Source organism: Pteropus alecto, unplaced genomic scaffold (assembly GCF_000325575.1).
Source record: "Pteropus alecto unplaced genomic scaffold, ASM32557v1 scaffold48, whole genome shotgun sequence".
Classification (NCBI taxonomy): domain Eukaryota; kingdom Metazoa; phylum Chordata; class Mammalia; order Chiroptera; family Pteropodidae; genus Pteropus; species Pteropus alecto.
Genome location: NW_006442110.1, coordinates 1,166,537 through 1,185,210, shown reverse-complemented (window position 1 = coordinate 1,185,210; position 18,674 = coordinate 1,166,537). Strand labels below are relative to the sequence as shown.

The 18,674-nt window shown below is 59.2% G+C and overlaps 1 protein-coding gene across 1 annotated transcript in view; it reads right to left on the bottom strand.

The window, feature by feature from the left end:
• PRKAG2 (protein kinase AMP-activated non-catalytic subunit gamma 2) overlaps positions 1–18,674 on the bottom strand; it is a 186,452-nt gene that overhangs the window by 91,742 nt on the left and 76,036 nt on the right. The window lies entirely within an intron of this gene.

The window sequence follows — 18,674 nt, the reverse complement described above, 5'->3', positions numbered from 1 at the left end:
GCCAAGGCTGCCACAGCTCAGCTCTGGAACCGTCACACATCTGACACACGGCACGTGGCCCTGGGGTCCCTCTCCTCCCCTCCGCATCGAAACTCGCTCCAGGAGGGGATCTAGACTCTAGCGCCTTCTCCCTCTGCAGCAGCTCCTCCTGGGACTTGTCTGTCCCCGTGGGAAGAAGGGGACAGACAAAGGGGGACAGGGAGTGGAAGCAGGACCCGCCTGTCCTGAAACCAGCAGCCCTGACACCCCGGGGCTCTGTGCCAGCCGGGGCCTCGAGCGGGCGCTTCTGCCTCCCACGTCAGCCGACACCTCAGCACCAGGCCCGGCTCACAGGGTGGCCTGTCACCCGCCACTTTCTTATTATGGCTGTGCTGCTAACACGCTCCACACCGATTAGATAGATGGGGGCCCCCAGGTCCCGACTGCGTGCCATTCTCCACCCTCCTAAGGCCTCGGAGCCCTCCAACTGCCTCCTCACTCCCAGCCTCCGACACCCCCCACCCCCACCCCAGTCTCTGCCTCCGGAAACGAGCGAGGCCTGCAGACAGGAGAGGCTGTCGCCCTCCACGGAGGTGGTGCTGCAGAAGTTCTCTGCGGGAGTCACCAGCCCTCTCCCTCCAGAGACTTCTGCAAGGACGGGTGGACCACGGCCTCGTTCGGGACTCGGGTCACTTTAGAGTCAGTGTCCGGCAATCCCTGAACAGTCTGTTTACCTACAGTCACCAGTAACGGCTGCAGGTCCCTCCGGGGAAGGCTGGGGGACATCAGCGGTATACCTTCTCAGCAGGGTCCTGGCGCCCTTCCTCGAGGCGACCCGGCCCCACTTCAGTCCAGGGGTTCTGGGTGTGTGAACCAGCTCCAGCCTGGGACTGACTGAGGAGTCACAGCTCTGTTCTTATGATTCCTAGCCAGACTTCCGTCCACTTGACCTAGAACTCTCTGCGTACACAGATGAAGTAAGACGTCAGCTCACTTCTAGGGACACCGTGACGGGCTGGCCAATGAATGCCACAGGCTGGACCCTTCTCCCTGCCGCTTGGACTCTGCTGTCCCTCGCAGTGACCACGCCCATCTTGTCTGGGGTGATTAAGTGCTGCCACATGGCCCCTGCCACCTGGGGGGCCACTGCATTTAGGATTTCCAGTTCGGGGGTAACAGTCCCACGGTAACTTCTGACCTACGGGGAAGAGTGACCACGGAGCTCATCAGGGATGCTGAGGCCTCCCTTAAAAATGACTTATCACAGTCTTGGTGCAAAGCCGGTCCTCTGGACCCCCAGGGGTGGGGTGGGGATGTGAGCAGGTCTTCCGCGATAATCCACAATCTGGCTCACACGCCAATCTCCCGGAGCCCGAGGACGTGCTCTTCTGCAATGTCCCAAGGCAGGCCTGGCTCAGGCTGCAGCCGCCCAAACCCAGCCGACCGCCAGAGCCCCTCATGGAGCCCAGAGTCCCTCCTCGCCCCTCTGGCCAGCCCAGGAGTGAGTGTGCCCCCTGCGAGTCAGCACCGCCCGCGCCGGCAGACACCACACCCAAGCACGCAGGTGACTGTGCCGGGGGCCGTGCTGCTCAGAGCCCCTGGGGCCAGGAAAGCCTGTGAGTGCCCAGTGCCCTCGGAAGGCACTGCCGGCCCTCACTCACCTGCAGCGAACAGCGGGCTCGCCTCCAAGTCCCACGGGGCCCCTCCTGGGCTTCCTGGACCTTCTTCCGTCTTTTCTAAGGACCGTGAGCCCCAGGCCACCTCCCCAGGCCACGTCCAGGACTCCAGCCTCCCGTACATCTCCAAACCCAGTCACTAGTTCTCAGCGGAGAGGCTGGCTCTTGCTCGGCTGTGACGTGCCGCTCCGCACGGGCTGAGAGGCCCGGAGGCCTCCAGGAGGGAAGGATGAGGTAACAGAGGGTGACGCCAGAACCTGACGCAGACACTCGCACCTTTAGGAGATCAGACTGAGGAGCCTTGGTAGGGGGGGTGCTCACCGTGTTCCCTGGATCGCACTGCCGATGACTGCCCCTCAGATTCCCACAGGGCCCGGTATGCTGGCAGTGACTGCAGAGGCTCCCGGCACCTCCTTACACACGGCAGTGGGGGTCGTGAGGCCCTCCGGGCCCGTGGGTGCACAGCAGTGCCCTGGAAGCAGGGACATTCATCCCCCCTCACCCGAGGTGGCCGCCACATGTCTGGTCCTAGGCTGACACGAATGAGGGTCTGTCACTGTCTCCAAGGCCTTGGATCGAGATGACCATGTCCACAGACCGGATAAGCAAAATGTGGTACCTACAGACAGTGGGACACTATCCTATCCGTAAAAGGAAGGAGATTCTGACACACGGTGCAACACGGATGAACCCCAGGGACTCTTTGCCAAGTGAAATAAGCCGATCACGAAAAACGAACAAACAAATACTGTACGATTCCATTAGAATTGTTGAATTCATAGAGACGGACAATGCAGAGGTGACTGCCGGGGGCCGGGGGCGGCAGAAAGGGGAGTCCGTGTTTAAGGGGGACAGGGTTTCAGTTTGGGGAGACGAGAACGTTCTGGAGCTGGAGGGCCGCATGGCGATGACTGCGTGACTACATGGATGCACGCAATGCTGCTGAACTGTACACTTCACAGTGGTTAAAAAGGTCAACTTCACGTTATGTATATTTCACAATAAAAATGCAAAAAGAGAAAGGAGTGGGCATGGCGTGAACGCTGCTGTGTGTGGCTCGCGGGCAGCGAGGGTCCAGTGGAGCAGAGGGGGTCCAGGGGAAGGTCCGAACCAAGACCCCGGTGCCCCTCGCCCGCCCTTGATCCGAGCACAGAGCTACCTCCCGCAGCACCTGCTCTGACCAGTCCGTGTGTCCAGCCTGAGCCTCAGAGGCAGGATCTCAGGGAGCCGCTCAGCAAAGCACCCATCGGGTGTTTAAAAACTCACCCTCAGCTGTGGTAATACAGCCGAGTGCCTACTGTGTGCGGGCAAGGGGCTCAGGGTGTGACACGTCTTCACAACAACCTTTGAAGGACCACCCCTGCTCAGCCCTGTCCACACAAGGCACCCCCTTCCCGAAGCCACACCCTTTAGGGGCCCACCAAGATATCAAGGTTTCTGATGAAGGAGGACTTTATCCAGCTTTCACACATTTTGAAATATTATTTTACTTCATGATTTTAAAAACACAATAAAATGCATTAAAAATAAATAGACATACTTCTCCTGGAGGAGGACAGAGACCAAGGCCAGCCCGCCTCAGCAGGGCCTGCGGGGCTGTCCCCGCCCCTCCCCACGGCCCGCCCCACGCTCACTGGATCCGGCCCACGCCATCACCGCCTCCAATTCTTTCAACTCCTTTTCATACAACAGGACTCTGAGTCCTTGCGCCACTCTGCTGATTAAGTCCGTGCCCTTGAAGAAAGTTTGCAATCGCACAGAAGCATTCAGATTACAGTTTCGGAAACTAAACAAAGCCCAAATGAAAGAAGGCTTTGTAGTTATTAAATTCTGTGGTTCAGACCGTGAAGAAGACAGCCGACGTTCAGAGCACGGGGAGACTTCGGCGTGGCTGCGGCACCTTGCAGCACGGATTTGCCATCTCATTTCTGCTCCTGGGGGCGATCAGAAAGGCCCCTGGCAGCTACATCGCTGTACCTCGAAATCTGTCCGGGGTCTTGCAGCTGAGTGGACTGAGCCCTCCCCCACTTTGATTTTCTTTGATTTTTCTATCCCATAGATGAAGGTGATCTATTTTTAGTGAAGAGCCTGGTGTAAGTGAGGCGTTGCTATAGCGACAGCTGGTGGTTACAAACCAGGTCCCGCTACAGTTCCCAGTCGTAAATAAACCCCAAACGCTGAGCGCAGGAAAAATGCAGCCTCAGAGACCCGAGCCACCTCCCCATCCACTGGAGTCCCCGTCTGCTGTCTGCGGGGTGCGCCATTAGCAGGCTGGGCCTGAGTCCTTGCTGGTGGGGGAGCAGAGCCGGACGTGGGACGCTGGGCACTGCCCTTCCCTGCCTCGTTGGGGTTGGTGCTACGCCTCAAGTGCCAGGTGACGGGAGACCCACCTCTGTCTGCCCTGGACGCTAGGCAGGAGGAGGCTGGTCGTGCAGAGCAAGGCGCGAGGGTGGGAAGCGCGGGGAAATGACCGAGTAGCACCCGCTCACCGACTACTCCGGGAGGCGGGACAGGTGCGCGCATGCGCACGCGCATGCCGCAAGGTGTACGGAGGCTGCACGTACGAGCGCCCCACGACCTGCCGTCCTGGCCCGTGTCCAACAGAGATGCATACGATGTGCAGGACCGTTCCCAGCCGCCCCGTCGGAGCCCCAACCCCGACACCGCCCAGGGCCCCGGAGGGGGCGTGGAGCTGTGGTCCCTGCAGATGACGGAGCCTTTGTTACCCGGCAACCGAGTGCATGGACTTCGGCCACAGCCTCGGCCGGGCTGCACCTCCCAAAGTCCAAGTGAAAGAAGCCAGACCAAAACCCGCAGAACGTTGTATGGACCCGTCCTGTGACGTTCAGAACCAGATGGCGCTAATCCCGGGGCTGGAAGCGCGTGTGCACAGGCTCCCGCGGTGCTGGCGATGCCGCTGCTTCGCTGCCTGCCGGTCACGTGAGCGTGTTCGCAGCGTGCAAATGCGACACCTGCGGTCTGTTCTCCTCTGTGCGCTTCCACGTCAGTAAAGCGACAGCAGCGAGGAGTTGAAAGCTAGCACCGCCTTGCTCATCCGGCATCAGCGAGGTGGGGCCCGAAGGCGCTGGGTACTGGGAGAGCTCCAGGCGGACCTGTTGCCCGTGTTTTGGGACCTTGAGGGAGCAGACCCAAGCCCCGCGCGGCCGCAGGAAGTCTGGAGCCGGAAGTGCCCAGACCTGGTCATCAGGATGGGGTGCACTCTGTGGGGGGTGATTCTGGAGAAGGGGGGCTGGTGTAGCAGAGACCCCTGAAGAAGGAGACCCTGGAGGAGCTGTGGAAGGCAAGGGGCCGCCCCCCAGACGCAGCCTGGCCCCCAGGTGCCAGCCGAAGACACGCCGATTTGCTCCTCTTTCTGTGGTACCATCCGGGCATCCCAACAGGGTCACAGCTGCTCAGAGGACGCCTCCAGGCTACAGCCACTTCTGTTGTTCCTTTTGATCGTCTTGGGCTACTCTGTGACCAGGCTGAGTCATCCGGGAAGGAGAAGCAGAGAGGACAAAGGGGACGTCTGACTCAGTCTCCCGTATGACTCGGCCAGCCGGGGGTGGCAGTGGGGTGTGGGTGAAGAATGTGGCAGAAGGAGGGGTGGATGGGGTCCACCTCATGCACGTTCAGTGGAGGGCAGCTCTACGGGACAGAGGTCCAGTGTCACCACGCACCCAGCAGTGCTGGATGGCCTGAGACCCTCGGCTCTCCTTCCACAGGTGCACCTGTGACGGGCACATCCCTGGGCCTCTTTGGGCCTGTTCCCCACTCTGTAAAAACGGAGCTCGACCTCCACCACCTACTCTACCTGCCTCAATGAAGTCATCGAATGTAAAACATTGTGGCAGCCACACCATAGGACGTCATCGTTGAAGCCAACAGCGACATCCCGAGCACCTTTCCACACTGGCCTTGCTCTGCCCTGCAGACGACTCTCCTGGTCCCGTTCAGCTGCCGCACGGCCTCTCGCCTCTCACGTCTGCCTCAAGGTCGGTGCCAGGGGCCCCACACGTGGCTGGCACTGGGGGACATCTGCCCAGAAGACACCCTGGCTCAGAGTGACAGGGCTGCCACAGGCAACAGGCAGGTGGTGCGGGGAGGAGCTGCCGCCGTCCACGCTGGTCTGCACAGGCCTGGCCGGGAGGGGACACGTTCCCTCCTGGGGGCCTACGCCCTGGACCACCACTGCCCTCATGGGAAGGGGCAGCGCCGGGCTGGGCTGCCCAGGTCAGCACAGTCCAGCTGGCATGCCCAGAACCAACGAAGGGCCGAGGCTCCTCAGGAGGGACAGCCAAGCTGCTCACACCCCAGGCTCAAGGGGTCCACAGGGAGAAGGGCTAGCAGAAGCCCAGCCATGCCCAGCCAGGGCCGGCTCGCCGGAGATTCTCCAGGAGGGTCGGTCCCCCACCCCCGGCCTGGGGCCTTGGGGCCTGAGGGACGAGGGGGACAGAGAAGGCACTTCCTAAGGAGCTGAGGCTGACAGGTTGAAGCCAGAGGCCTGGGCCCTCAGGAGAGAGTGTCTTATGACACTTAGATATCCGAGGTCCCAGAAGCACTTGTCCAGTGTCGGGGTTCTCTGCTCAGAACTGGGGCACCCCCGAGGGGAGCAGCTGCCGAAACCATATTTCTTCCACGCAGCCTCACCTGTCAGAGCCCACGGGTGCTCTGTGCACGAGCGCCCACCTCACTGACCGTCTCCATCGTCACTCGACCCTGTTCTAGAACCTTCCTAATTTGTTCTGCTGGGGGCAGCAAAGCGAAGGGGCACCCAGGGTGACAGCTCCGATCCTGGAGGCGTCAGTGCACAGCTGGGAACCCGAGGCACCGAGCGGGTGAGCGAATGGGCCGAGGAAATGCACGTTCTGGGCTGGCTGCCTCCCGCCGGCCTGCAGGGACGACCCCGAGGTGCCTGACTGACGTGTCCGGGCCATGCCTCTGCCGCTTGTCCCCGGGGCCTTGTCCAGGGGCCGCCACACAGGTCTGGGGACAGCTCCATGCAGGGAAGCTCCCCCAGGCTGGAGGCGGGGTGGACAGAGGCGGTGAGCCAGGCCTAGTCTGACTTCTCGCGAAGGCCAGCACTGCCGGCCGAACCGAGCTGCTTGCCCCTGGGAGCACGGTGCATGGCCCCTCTGAGCCCGGACGCCTCCCCCACTGGCCGTCACGGAGTCTGAACCCCCTCAAAAAACCCTGTCTTTGTGAATGGGATGCAGCAAAGCCCAGGGGCTCCTGTGTGAGCACAAACTCAGCGGTGAGCAGAAAAGCTGGGGTCGCAGGTCCTGGGAGCACCCGGCACTACAGACAGGTGCTGGGGTGGGGGTCCCCGACCCACGGCCGCCCCCGTAGCCCACAAGCGCTCTTCTTGAGGCCCCAGGCACACACCCCAGTCCCCACGCCCACGAGACGGTGAGTGAGCAGCCACGTGCCGCCCCCACCCCCACCTCGCCCCCGACCGAGCACTCCACGCCATTCCCCGCTGTCCCTCTGGTGTTTCTGGAACACACCACGGTCCCCCTCCTCAGGCCTGGGCCTTCCGTCCACCACAGGCTTCGGCGAGGCCCCCGCTCCCGTCATTCACGCCCCGGGGAGGGGCCCCTGCCCAGCTCCCGGCCCCGGTCCTGCCTCTCCCTGCACAGTGCTCACCCCACCTGGCAGCACGAAGGGCTGCGGAACACGCCAGACACAGGGGACAAGCACCGTGTGGTCCCACTCGTGGGAGGGGCCTCGGAAGTCATTGCCAAGAGGCAGAAGGTGGCTGCAGGGGCCGGGGCGGGGAGAGGGCAGCATGCGAGTTGCAGTTCGATGGGTGCAGACTTCCGGTTGAGGATGAGGGAAAGTTCTGGAGGGGGATGGTGGTGACGGTTACACCACGATGTGAACACACTGAGTGCCACTGACGTGCGCCCTGAATGGTTGAGACGGTGAGTCTTAGGTGCTGCATTTCATCGCACTTTAAAAACCACCTCGTGGTCCGCCGCCCCGGAGTGCGCCCAGCGAGGGGGGCGGGTGTCGTGCTCAGCGCTGTGGCCCCAGGGCTGGCACAGAGATGCTCGGGCGCTGGTGGGACCGGTGGGGCGCTGGGCGCTGCTGAGCCTGAAGGTGGGCACCATCATGCTGGCCTCCCTGCCTCCCCGGCTGCGGGCAAAGTTCCACTATGAAAAGCTAAACACGCAAGGGATGAGTGACTGAATGAACAGTGGGGTCTCTTGAGACGACCCCAGTCGGGGCTCCAGGCGGGGCAGACAGATGGATGACAACGTGAGAGAGGAACCGAAGCGGGCAGAACGGACACCAGACTTCACTTTCCCCCTCCGCCTGCGGCTGGAGGCAGAGTCACGGAAGCCGCCCCAGTGCCACCGCCCGCTGGGGGCCCCGCCTGCCATCACAGGGGACAGAGACCGGGGCAGGCAGGGCTGGCTGACCGGTGCAGCTGGGCACAAGGACCTCTGGAGCCTTGCTCCAGAAGGGGTGGACGGGAAGAGGAGGCTGTAAAGCCAAGACTCACCATTGGTTCTGGTCCCCGGGGTCACGTGGACCCCAGCAGCGGAGGGACTAGCCTCCTGCTGTACCTGGGGCTTCCTGCCTCGCCATGAGGACTCCACGCACTTCTGAGTCACTTACTCCCCGCGACGGCGGTGGCGGGAGAAGTCGCCGCCGGCAACGCGATTTCATCTGATTCGCACAACTCTGCCCTCCCCTTCCTTTCGCATTTTTACTTTTTTGTGTTTAAATTATTTCCCCCCTGTGCTTTCATCGTGATGCCACATGCTCTTTGTCGACACAAGCTGGGTCTCTGTTGACCCAGGAGGCCTGAGAGCAAAGGCTTAAGCCACAGTGGTCACTGTCTACCCCACAGAGGGCGAGAACGCGAGGTGGACGTGCTCCCTCGGCTTTGCGTGGGAGCGGGGCCGGTGGCCCCCGAGCCGAGGGACGAGCCCTTCGCGGACCGGAACTTGCAAGCGTATTTTATCACGAGGCGTCACGTGCTCAGATTTCCCACGGCAGCCCCGTCCTTCCAAACGAGAATGCCACCCGCAGACAACGACAAGTGGACGTGGTGGCTGGCCACGTGCCTGCCCGGCTTCTCTCTCAGCTGGCTGCTCTGGCTGGTCAGGGGGCCATGGGGACAGGTGTGTGTGTGCACGTGTGTAACACAGATGTGCCCCATGAGGAACTGCAGGAAGCCAAGCACGCCTTGTCCCCTGAGGAGCGGCCCCACCTCGCGTGGGGGCAGAGGACACTGCGTGTGGTCACTGGAAAGGGCTGATCCTGCCTCAGAAGCGGCGAAAGGGTGCAGGAATCCACGCCCACCGCCGGAGGAGGCTGGATTCAGGGACGTGGAAGAAAAATGAAGACAGACATTTCCACGGCCCCCGTGGGAGCTTTCTTGGGGGCAAGGGACCCTCCCTTGGGTCATGGTCCCCGTCCCCGAGAAGCCAGGAGGCCAGAGAACAGGCGACTGGGATGGCTTCGCAGGGAGGGATGGTTAACCGGGAGCTGGGAGGGAACGCCCACTCGGCCAGCTTCTGCATCACTCCCCAGATCCACGCCCGGCACCGAGGAGCCAACACCTGCCCTGACCTTGCTCCTGCCTCCACTCAGTGAGACGGGTGACAGCAAAATCAGGACATACCTGGATGTCTGCGCCGCAGCCACCTCGAGAGGCCTCTGCCTGCTTCTCAAGCCTCAGAGGAAGGTTCTGGAGGGAGTTCTGACCCTGTGGCCAGAGCTGGCATTTATTTGCATGTGAGCGCTCCTAAAGCCTGGTGGCATGCAAATATTATTTTTGATCTTAGAAGTGCAGCAGGCAGGATGGCAGCCAGATTTAAAACACAACGGGGGGAACCACCGCGGGGCAAATGACAGGCCTTTCTTCGTGGGCCCGCCTGAGCCCATTAGCCAGAACCCGACTTCTAGTTAAATGGTAGGTTCGGGTTTAATTCTAGAGTAAATGAGTGTTAATTACTTTATTATTTAAAGTCTTCTTTTTAAACCACGTCTAGGAGTCAAGTCCAGGACGTCCGCGGTTCCTCAGGGCGAGTCTCCCTGTTCCCATGGAAATTCACCTCTGCATCCGGCTAGAAACACACTCTCGTTCCTTCAGGAGACTGATCACTCCCAGAACCCCAGAGCTGCTCAGACTGCACCCACGAGGGGCCCCGGAAGCAGCTGGCTAAACCGAACATAACGGAGACGCAGGCAGGTCTCTATTCACCTTTCTCTCGTGTGACCCTCCCAGTGTCCACGTACTGCCCAGACGCTTTCCCAAAGTCACTGCCTTGTGACACATACACTATGCGCTGTTTTTTTTTTTTTCCCGCCACTTGTCACGTCACATTCCACTCATGGGACACACCTGGATGCTCCCTCCCCTGCCCCCCACGCTCCCCATCTTCCCCGCTGCTGGGCTGTGCGAGCTCGCGGTTCCAACTGACAATGGGGTGCTCGGGAATACCCAGCGTACGACCGGGAACGGGGAACTCCGACCCTTACAAGACAAAGGCCACCATCTAACTTGGGTGGGCAGGTCCCCAGCCCCGGGAAGCTAAGGGTGCTTCGGCATCCACCCGCCGGACTCCGACACACGGGCCAAGGCCACGGCCAGCCCACGGGTCCCCCTGGGAGCACTCCGCCACAGACGCCCCCACTGCAGGGGCTGCAGGGAGCCCACGACACAAGCCTCTCCCTGGGGGCTGCACAGCGGGCAGGTGTGGTTCCCTCCCACCTCAACCCTCCCCTGCCCGAGGGCGAAGGCGGCGGGTACTTTCTTCTCCCTGGCCCCCAACACCAGGTTCGTCCACACACGCGACATTTCATTTAAACGGCCGGGAAGCACGGTTCTGACCCACGCTTACTGTGCCCCCAGCCTCTTGCGTTGCCTAAATGGATGACAATCCAGCTGATCTGTAACCTCGCTAGGCCAGATGGGAGAGAGGGGGGAAAGGAATGTCGGGCAGGACGATCGCAGCCTTGTCACCGACCAGCGACACACCCGCCGACGCCTCGGTCGGCTGCGGAGCAATCACGTCGCAGTTAAACGGGAGAGGCTGTGCGCCAGGCCCTTGGGAATCTGCACACGCACACACACGCCCGCGCACACACGCCTGGGGTGTCCCTCCCGCGCCGGGCCCGCAGGGGGCCGGGCAGGGGGCCGGGCAGGGGGCCGCGTCCTACCGAAAAGGCCATGGGGCTCCGACTGGCGCCTCTCGGTGCTTCGGTTTGCGTCCTTGTGTTTCTTCTTCCCCCTGAGGCTGCCGAAGCGCTTCATCGGTAGCTGTGGCCACAGACGCAGCAACAGGTGACCATACCAGGACCCGCAGAGCCAGTGTCAGCCCCAGGTGGCAGGGAGCCAGGAGAGCTGCAGCATCAGCCAGCAGGTGCGGGGCGCCCGGCAGCCTCGGCCACCGACAGCTGAGACGCCCGCCGTGGGTCCAGGCGTGCTCACGCGAACGTGGGATGGGTCACTCCCAGCGTCAGCAGCCACCAGACGCGCAGGGTGGTGATCCACTGCAGCCCTTCCTCCGACAGAGAGCTCCGGCCGTGGTAGCTGGGGCAGCCCGCTGTCCCCAAGTAGGCGAGAAGCCGCCGGAAGCACAGGCAGAACCTCGCTGTGGGGTTGTTTATGTAGCTGAGGTCAGCCGCGCGCGCAGGCAGCCCAAGGTGTTTTCCTCCTTAAAACTCAAAAAGGAGGGAAGACGAAACAGATGAGCGGAGCACGGGCCTGCCGGTCATGTGCGGGTCTGCAGATGTCTCTTTAAAAAGCCTGTAAAAGGAAACCGCACTGCACGGACAATCCTTGGCACCAATTGGCCAGAGCACATTCCCATTATGACATGACATCACACAACTATTTTGATCTGTGTGTTCCAGCTGCTTCTCGGCGGAGAAGCCACACGTTCCCGGGCTGGAAACGGCTGAATCCGCTTCAGCTCATGGCTCCTCGCAACAGAGGAAGCGTGACCTGCCCCCGCCCCCCCCGTGAGGGGACATGAGGCCCCCTGGAATTCACCGGGGCTTCGGCAAACACACGATCTGAGCCCGAGACTTGCTCAGAATTGTAGAATGATGGGGCTCACAGGGATTGTAGAGGAGGTCTGGTCCAAACCCCTCCAGTACAGATGGGGAAACTGAGGCTCGGGAAGGGGGTGTGACTTGTCCAAGGTCCGGTAGCTAATGGCAGAACCAGGACTAGAATTCTAAGCCAAACCTCTGGCCTAATAAAACAAAAAACTTTTAGTTGGTAGATGTTTTGCAACTGACAAACGAACTTCAGAAATACGAGACGGGAAAAGTTTTCCTTTTTTTTTTTTCTTTCCGATATCTTCACTAGACTTAAGGGAGGTTATGGGACCTGCTAACTAGCTCTGTGACCTTGAGAAAGTTACTTCCATCTCTGGACCTCAGTTTCCACTCTGTGAACCAAGACGGGACGTGAGCATAGTAGGATTTAGCCTACTTCTCAAAGTCTGACCTTCTGATGGCCATTCGGGGTGCCTTTTCTTTCCCACTGGGGCTGATGGATACAGGTGCAGAGAGCAAATATTTGCAGCAAAGATGCAAGGCCGAACGAACCCAACAGGTCTGGCCCTCACGGAACTGGCCAACGGCTTGGAAAGCCCAAGATAAGCTTAAACGACACTAACTGCATAAAAAGCTGCACGTGGTCAATGGCAAGTAGCTAGAATGGACCTCTGTCAACACGGATGGATGGAGGGGCCGTCGTGCGGCCCGGCCTGGAAGGGAGAGCTTGAGTTGGCCTTGAGGGTTGGAGGGTCCAGAGAAAGAGAGAGAGACCAGCCCAGGCCGACACGGTGTCCCTGGAAACGGGTTGTTAAGCCCACCTCCGGGTGGGCCCCTCAACATAGGATTATCTCTGTTAAACACAGCAGCCAAAGCCTATTGTGTATAAGCTCCGAAAAAGACTAAACAGGTGCGTTTTGGAGTTTCACATGTGGATTTCCCTTTTTTTTTCTCTTTTTTTTGGCGGGGGATGGGGAAGAGAATCACTTTAGCTCCTAACAGGAACCGAAATGTTCCGATTTAAAAACAAAATAAAAAGGATCACTAAACAAGTGTCCGGGAAGAAACATGGGGCATATTTTGATCGGAAGGAAACTGAAAAGCCCTTATCTAAGCCAACGAAATAGTCTCATCTTATATGACGAAGTGCGGGGAAAGAGAGACCCTTTCAGAGCACAGGGGCTGAGCGCGCGTGGGTGTCAGTCCGCGTGGAAGGCGGCAGCGGAGATGCGCCTGACGGACCGGGCTCTGTCCAGACGGTGTTCGCTCATCGGGTGGTTATGACGCTTCCGACACAGGCGCAGGGCAGGCGATGGCGGACTGGATTAGTGTTAGGGATCATTCGCAGACGTTCTCGCCCTCTGAGAACTGTGTTTTAATTAGTGAAATGACAGCTCCCATTTGCTGAGTGCCAGGCGACGTGCTGGGCACCTCACGATGACGATTTCATTTCGTCCTCCCCCACGAGCCGGTGTGGGGGAGGGGGAGGGGGGCCCCGACGCCATGTTAAAGATGAGCAGCAGAGAGTCAGGGGACCACACGTGTTGGGAGAACACGCACGTGACCCTCACTGATCGGATTCAGAATCCCCCGCTTCCCGCTGGGCCACTCTGTGTCAGACACATGCACGAAAAGCCCCACCGACGTGCGTGAGGCAAGAGCCTGGGCGAGCTCTAGGTGGACCCGCGCAGGACGTGAGGGGACCGCTGAGGACTAGGAGCCGCTCTTGCCATCCCCGTGGGTCACTTTTGATCTTCGGGCTGGGGAATTCCACAGGCGCACGAGAGAAGCAGCACGTTGGAAAGTCTTCATTCCCATCATAGCTCATCTTGCGACACAGACCAGCTGGGCGGGGCATCTACGCCCGGCCGACCCGCACCGGGCTCTGGGAGCACCGAGCCGACCTGCTCGCCCCGCCGAGGGGGCTTCCAGGCAGCTGAGCGGCGAAGTCGGAAACACGCGTGTTCCCCACAGGGCCAGACGTGCCCGCTGCCGCCCAGCGCCCGGCTCCGTCCTCTGTGAATTCACTCAATGGGGACAGCTCGAATTCACTAGAAGGGGAGAAAGGAGAGGACAGCTGAGGTGGATCCAAGAACAGAACCACCTGGACCATTCAGGGTCACTGTTCCGTCACTGGGGTGGTGACGGAATTTTCCGGAAAGAGATCACAGCGCTGGCTTGACTCCGCAGACAACTGTCTTCATGCACATGAATCCCCCGAGAGACCCCAACCACACCGACGTGTACTTCTGACCTCACTCAGAATGCTCCCCCCAGGGTCAGCCTGACCGCGGGCAGAGAGGAGGCTGCCGGTGGGATGGACGTCAGACTCGTGGAAGCCGTCGTGTGCGGGGGACCGTGTCCAGGTGGCGCTCTGCCGCTCCGGGTGCCCGGGATCGGAAGGCCCTCGCCCCGCTGGGCACGCACTCCGCAGTCCTGCGCTGTGAGCGTCAGCACGCTCGGGTGGGTCTGCTGCGTAAGACCCTGGCGAGTCCAAAATGTTGGTGGACCAGCTCGGCTGTCGGAGCTCCGCGGCTGGCGACCTGACAGGCCTGTTCCCAGAGCCTGGGGACAGTGCTAGGATGCAGGTGTCCTTGCCCCAGTCACCTGGCTCTATTCCAGGCTTCCGGCTGGAGCCCCAACAGCCAGTACACACCACGGCTGATGTGCAGCTTCTGTCTGTCACCCCACCCCGTATCCAGACCTGCACAGCAACAGGAGGCCTTCACTGGGCCATGTGGGTCACGAGACAGCATCCTCCCCGCCAAGAGACGCCCAGCTCAGCAGGTCATGGCTGCCCCACAGGAGCCCAATCTACCTTCAGATAAAAAAAAACTTAAAGGCCCCAAACTTCCTTACCCTTGAAGCCACTTTGGGTATTGTGTGACGTGCAGCCACGAACAGTCTCCCTGGCATAGTCATGGGGAACCTGGGGGAGAGAGCTGCTGAGACCCAGTGCCGACCATGCCCACCAAATGCGCTTCATTCATTCGTTCATTCATTCATTCATTCATTCAGATGACAGGCACGTCTCGCCCACGGCCACACAGGCCCTCGACCGTGCCCTTGCGTCTGGGGCTGCAGGCCTGAGGGGGCCCGGAGGCCAGCAGCCAGCAGAGCAATGGCGAGTCAGCGAAGCCTTCCACTGGCCCTAATTCACCGAGGTCCCCGAAGCCCCTTCCCTTACTGCTCCCCGAGCACGCCGAGAGGTAGGGAGGCCACCCACTGACCTTCACTTAAAGAAAGAAAAACAAATGGAGATTCGGGGAAGCCAAATGATTTGCCCGAGACTCCTGGGAGGAAGGCCAGGGGTGGGACCCCTCGGGCCGCGTGGCATTTAGGGTTCCTGGCTGCCTCCTGTCTGAGAGGATGTTGACAAAGTAAACAGACACGTCAATCAAAACCTCACTCTGAACCCTCTGAGGATCATGTGACAGTACCTGAAAAGCACCCAGATCCCTGAAAGGCTTCGGGCCAAACACAACCCTGTTACGAAAGTGGGCGCCGGGCGTGGCGATGTGCATTAGCACACAGCCAGCACACTCCTGCGGGCTGCAAAGCCCTGTGTCATGTTTCATGGAAAGTTCTAAAGGTCACCGTGGCACTTGACTCTGAGTGAGATCCTGTGTCACCTCCTCGGGGCCTCCCTCGTCCCTTCCCCAGAGCTGCTGACGAAGCCGCGGCTCTGAGCAGTGCCCGCCCCGCCCTGACTCAGGCACCCATGCCCGCTCGCCCGCGTCACCCATCACACTCCTGGTCACACACAGCCTCGTGGTTCCCCCGGGAGCTGGAGCTTACAGATACTTTGAGTGACAAGAGGGTGATTTTTTTTTTTTTTTTTTGGCAAAGACAGACCACCTCAACTTGCAAGCTCATTATCAGTGACGATAGGAGCATCTTAATTTTAAAAATATAGAAAGTATAGAAAAAGTGAAAGGCCATGGCAGTAATTCTTTTTAACATGCTGAAGTCCAGCACCCCCAAATTATGAAATCCCTTAATATCCTTTACATCTGAAAGGGGTTCCATAGGCCCCATAGAAGGGCCCAGTGGGAGGGGGGCTTATGGAACTCCTTCTTGTAGAGACCTGGGTGGGGGGAGTGTCTCTGTACCAGACAAATCGCTCCAGAGGTGCCAAAGATAGTTGACAAGGACCTGCTCTAACGCCAGCTTTCCGAGTGGCACCGAGCGTGAGCCCTGGACCCAAGGGCCACAGAGCAGTGGCTTTCGAACACTCGATGCCAAAGGTCCTAGAGGCCAAGCATCTGGACTTCCTGTCTCGCTCTCTGAGTTACGTCTCGGGAAGGCCAAAGTGACCCAGGAACGTGCAAAACCCTTGGGAGAGTCAAGACCACGTCAGCTGGCAGGCCTGGCAGAAAGCCGGAGTGGGGCCCCCCCAGGCCCTCACCCCCACGCAGCCAAGCACAGCTTCCTTCCCCAGGAATCCGGGTGTCCTCGAGGGGGACCCCAGCTGCCCTGGCACTGCCTTCACTTACAAACCTCTCGTTTAGAATACGAGGCCTGAGCTCGAGTTTGCCTTTGGTCCGTTTCTTCTGAACAGTGAAACAAACACAGCACGAAACGTGACGGTCAGCGGGAAGGTTTCTGAAACTCAGTCAAGCGCAGAGCCTTACAGCAGGTGAGGTTCACTCGTCGGGCGAGCGATTGGGGGCGGTTTAGCTTATTCTCCCACGCTTCTCCCATGAAGGAGATCGAGCCCATTTCACTGGGGTTTTAAGGAAATTGAACGAGGTGACATAGCAGAATGACCCTGTGAGCTGCAGAGCATTTTACGTGTGACAGCATCACCTGTCCCTGGCCCAGACCCCACGTGTCTCAAGGACATCTCAGAGACGCTTCACTGAGACTCGGCGGGTGACCTGGGGCTGGCTCCGGGCCTCTGCACCGGGAGGGCGCTGGGCCTGACAGCTCCGGCCTAGCCAGGCCCTGGGACACGTACTGGAAGCACCACATACGGGCGGTTCCTGCTGCGGGTCCCAGATCTGCGAAGTCGGAAGTTCTCAGACAGATCCCTCCCTGCCCGTCAGCCCAAACACTCATGCCCAAGCGCCCACTCCTCGAGTGAGGGGTCAAGGCCTTTCCTACTGATAATTTACTCTTTTTAACTGCACGTACGAAGAACCCTGGTCTTTTAGCAGCAATTGCCATGTGGAGAGAGGGTGGGTGCTACCCCAGGTGAGAACACTGACCGCCACAGAGCCCGTGGCTGGCACAGGACAGGGACGGAAGTACAAGACTCGGGAAGAGGGTGTCCGGAGTCCGCTCGCCCTGAACTTGGTCTTCACATCTCAGAAGCGGCCAGGTATGCCGACGGGAGTCACGGGGCAACCCAGTGAGAGCCCCAAAGCATCTTTAAGGAGCCAAAGTATATTGAGTATCTTTTGAATAAGAAAACCGCAAAGCATCGAATGCATCGGACCCTTAGAATGCGTGTCTGCGCGCTTAATGGCTTAAAATTCAGACATCTAGAAGGTTAACTTAGGTGGCTGGTTCATTGCCTGTGGTTGGCAGAATATAAGAAAGATATTCCGTAACTCACATTGTTCACTAATTCAGACTGGCCTGACTCCAAATCCATCCGATGTTACCGCATTCACTGACATCCCTCACCCCAAATTGTTTTCTGTTTGGGGCATCACTCTGAAGGGGGGTGATGCTGTCCCCCGGGAGGGGGGGCGGTGAAAACTGGGAGGGGAATGTACCTTTTTACGTATAAAGCACAGATACACACGGAATACATGAATGACAGACCGTGTATCTGTTCTGTCAAGGTTACAAGCGGACGACTAGAAAATGGTGTCTAAAAAGCTCTTGAGAGCGACGAAACAGCAAAGCTCGATTAAAACAAAAGAGCAGAAAGGAGACTGGGGAGACTGTGGGCAGCGGGTGCTCATCGCTGCTCGCGATGAGATCGCAGACGAGGTCTACCGCGGATGAGCAGCGCGACAGCGGGACACGGAACGTCATGTTGAAAGGCCCCGTTCGGGGTTCGGCGGGGTGGGGCAGGGTCTCCTGCCTTTCCGTATATGTCGTTCTCTGTTGTTTGATTTCTGACGTGGTCAGTGACCACGGCAGGGGAAAGAGGCCGTCCCCCGCCGGCGGGGAACGAGGCCGTCCGCTCGCCTGCCGGCCTGTCCTGGCGTCTCATCCTCCCAGGGGAGACTCATTCCATGGAATCGAGGAACCGCTACCCACCACCGCCTCTGCCATCCTTCGTTTCGATAGGTCTGAGGGTCCACATGGGCCAACTGCAAGGGGGCAACGCGGAAAGGTATTTCTGTCATCGGAACCTTTCTGTCATCAACATGAAAAGTTTTGTACGTCAAAAGGACACGATAAAGAGAGTAAAAAGACAACCCACGGAAAAGGAGAACATATCTGGAAATCACACATCTCACGAGCGTCTAACATCCAGAATTTATAAAGGGTCCCTGTAACTCAACAACACAAAGATGACCCAATTAAGAAATGAGATATTTCTCCAAAGAAGATATACAAACGGCCAACAAGTACACGAGAAGATGTCCAATACCTTTAGGGAACGGCACATCCAGTAGGCTGGCGACAATGATGATGATGATGATGGATAATGATGATGACGACAAGGATGGAAAATTACAAGTGTTGGCGAGGATGTGCAGAAATTAGAACTCTCACACGTTGCTAGTGAGATTATAAAAATGGTGCCAGTGCCGTGGAAAACACTATGGCCAGTGCTCGATGAGTTAAACATAGAATTACCAAAAGACCCAGAAATTCCACTCCTAGATATCTGCCCAAAGGAACTACCACTAAGGATTCAAACCAAAAACGTTCTGGGACTGGATGACGGCGAAGGCTGCCCCACAGCCGGAGTGCCACTGAACTGCACCCTGGAAACCGGCGAAGGAGGCAAACTGACGTGTTAGGTGTGTTTTAACAGGCACGCACACACCAAGAGTTAACGAGGACACCGGTGCCGGAGGAAAACCTGGA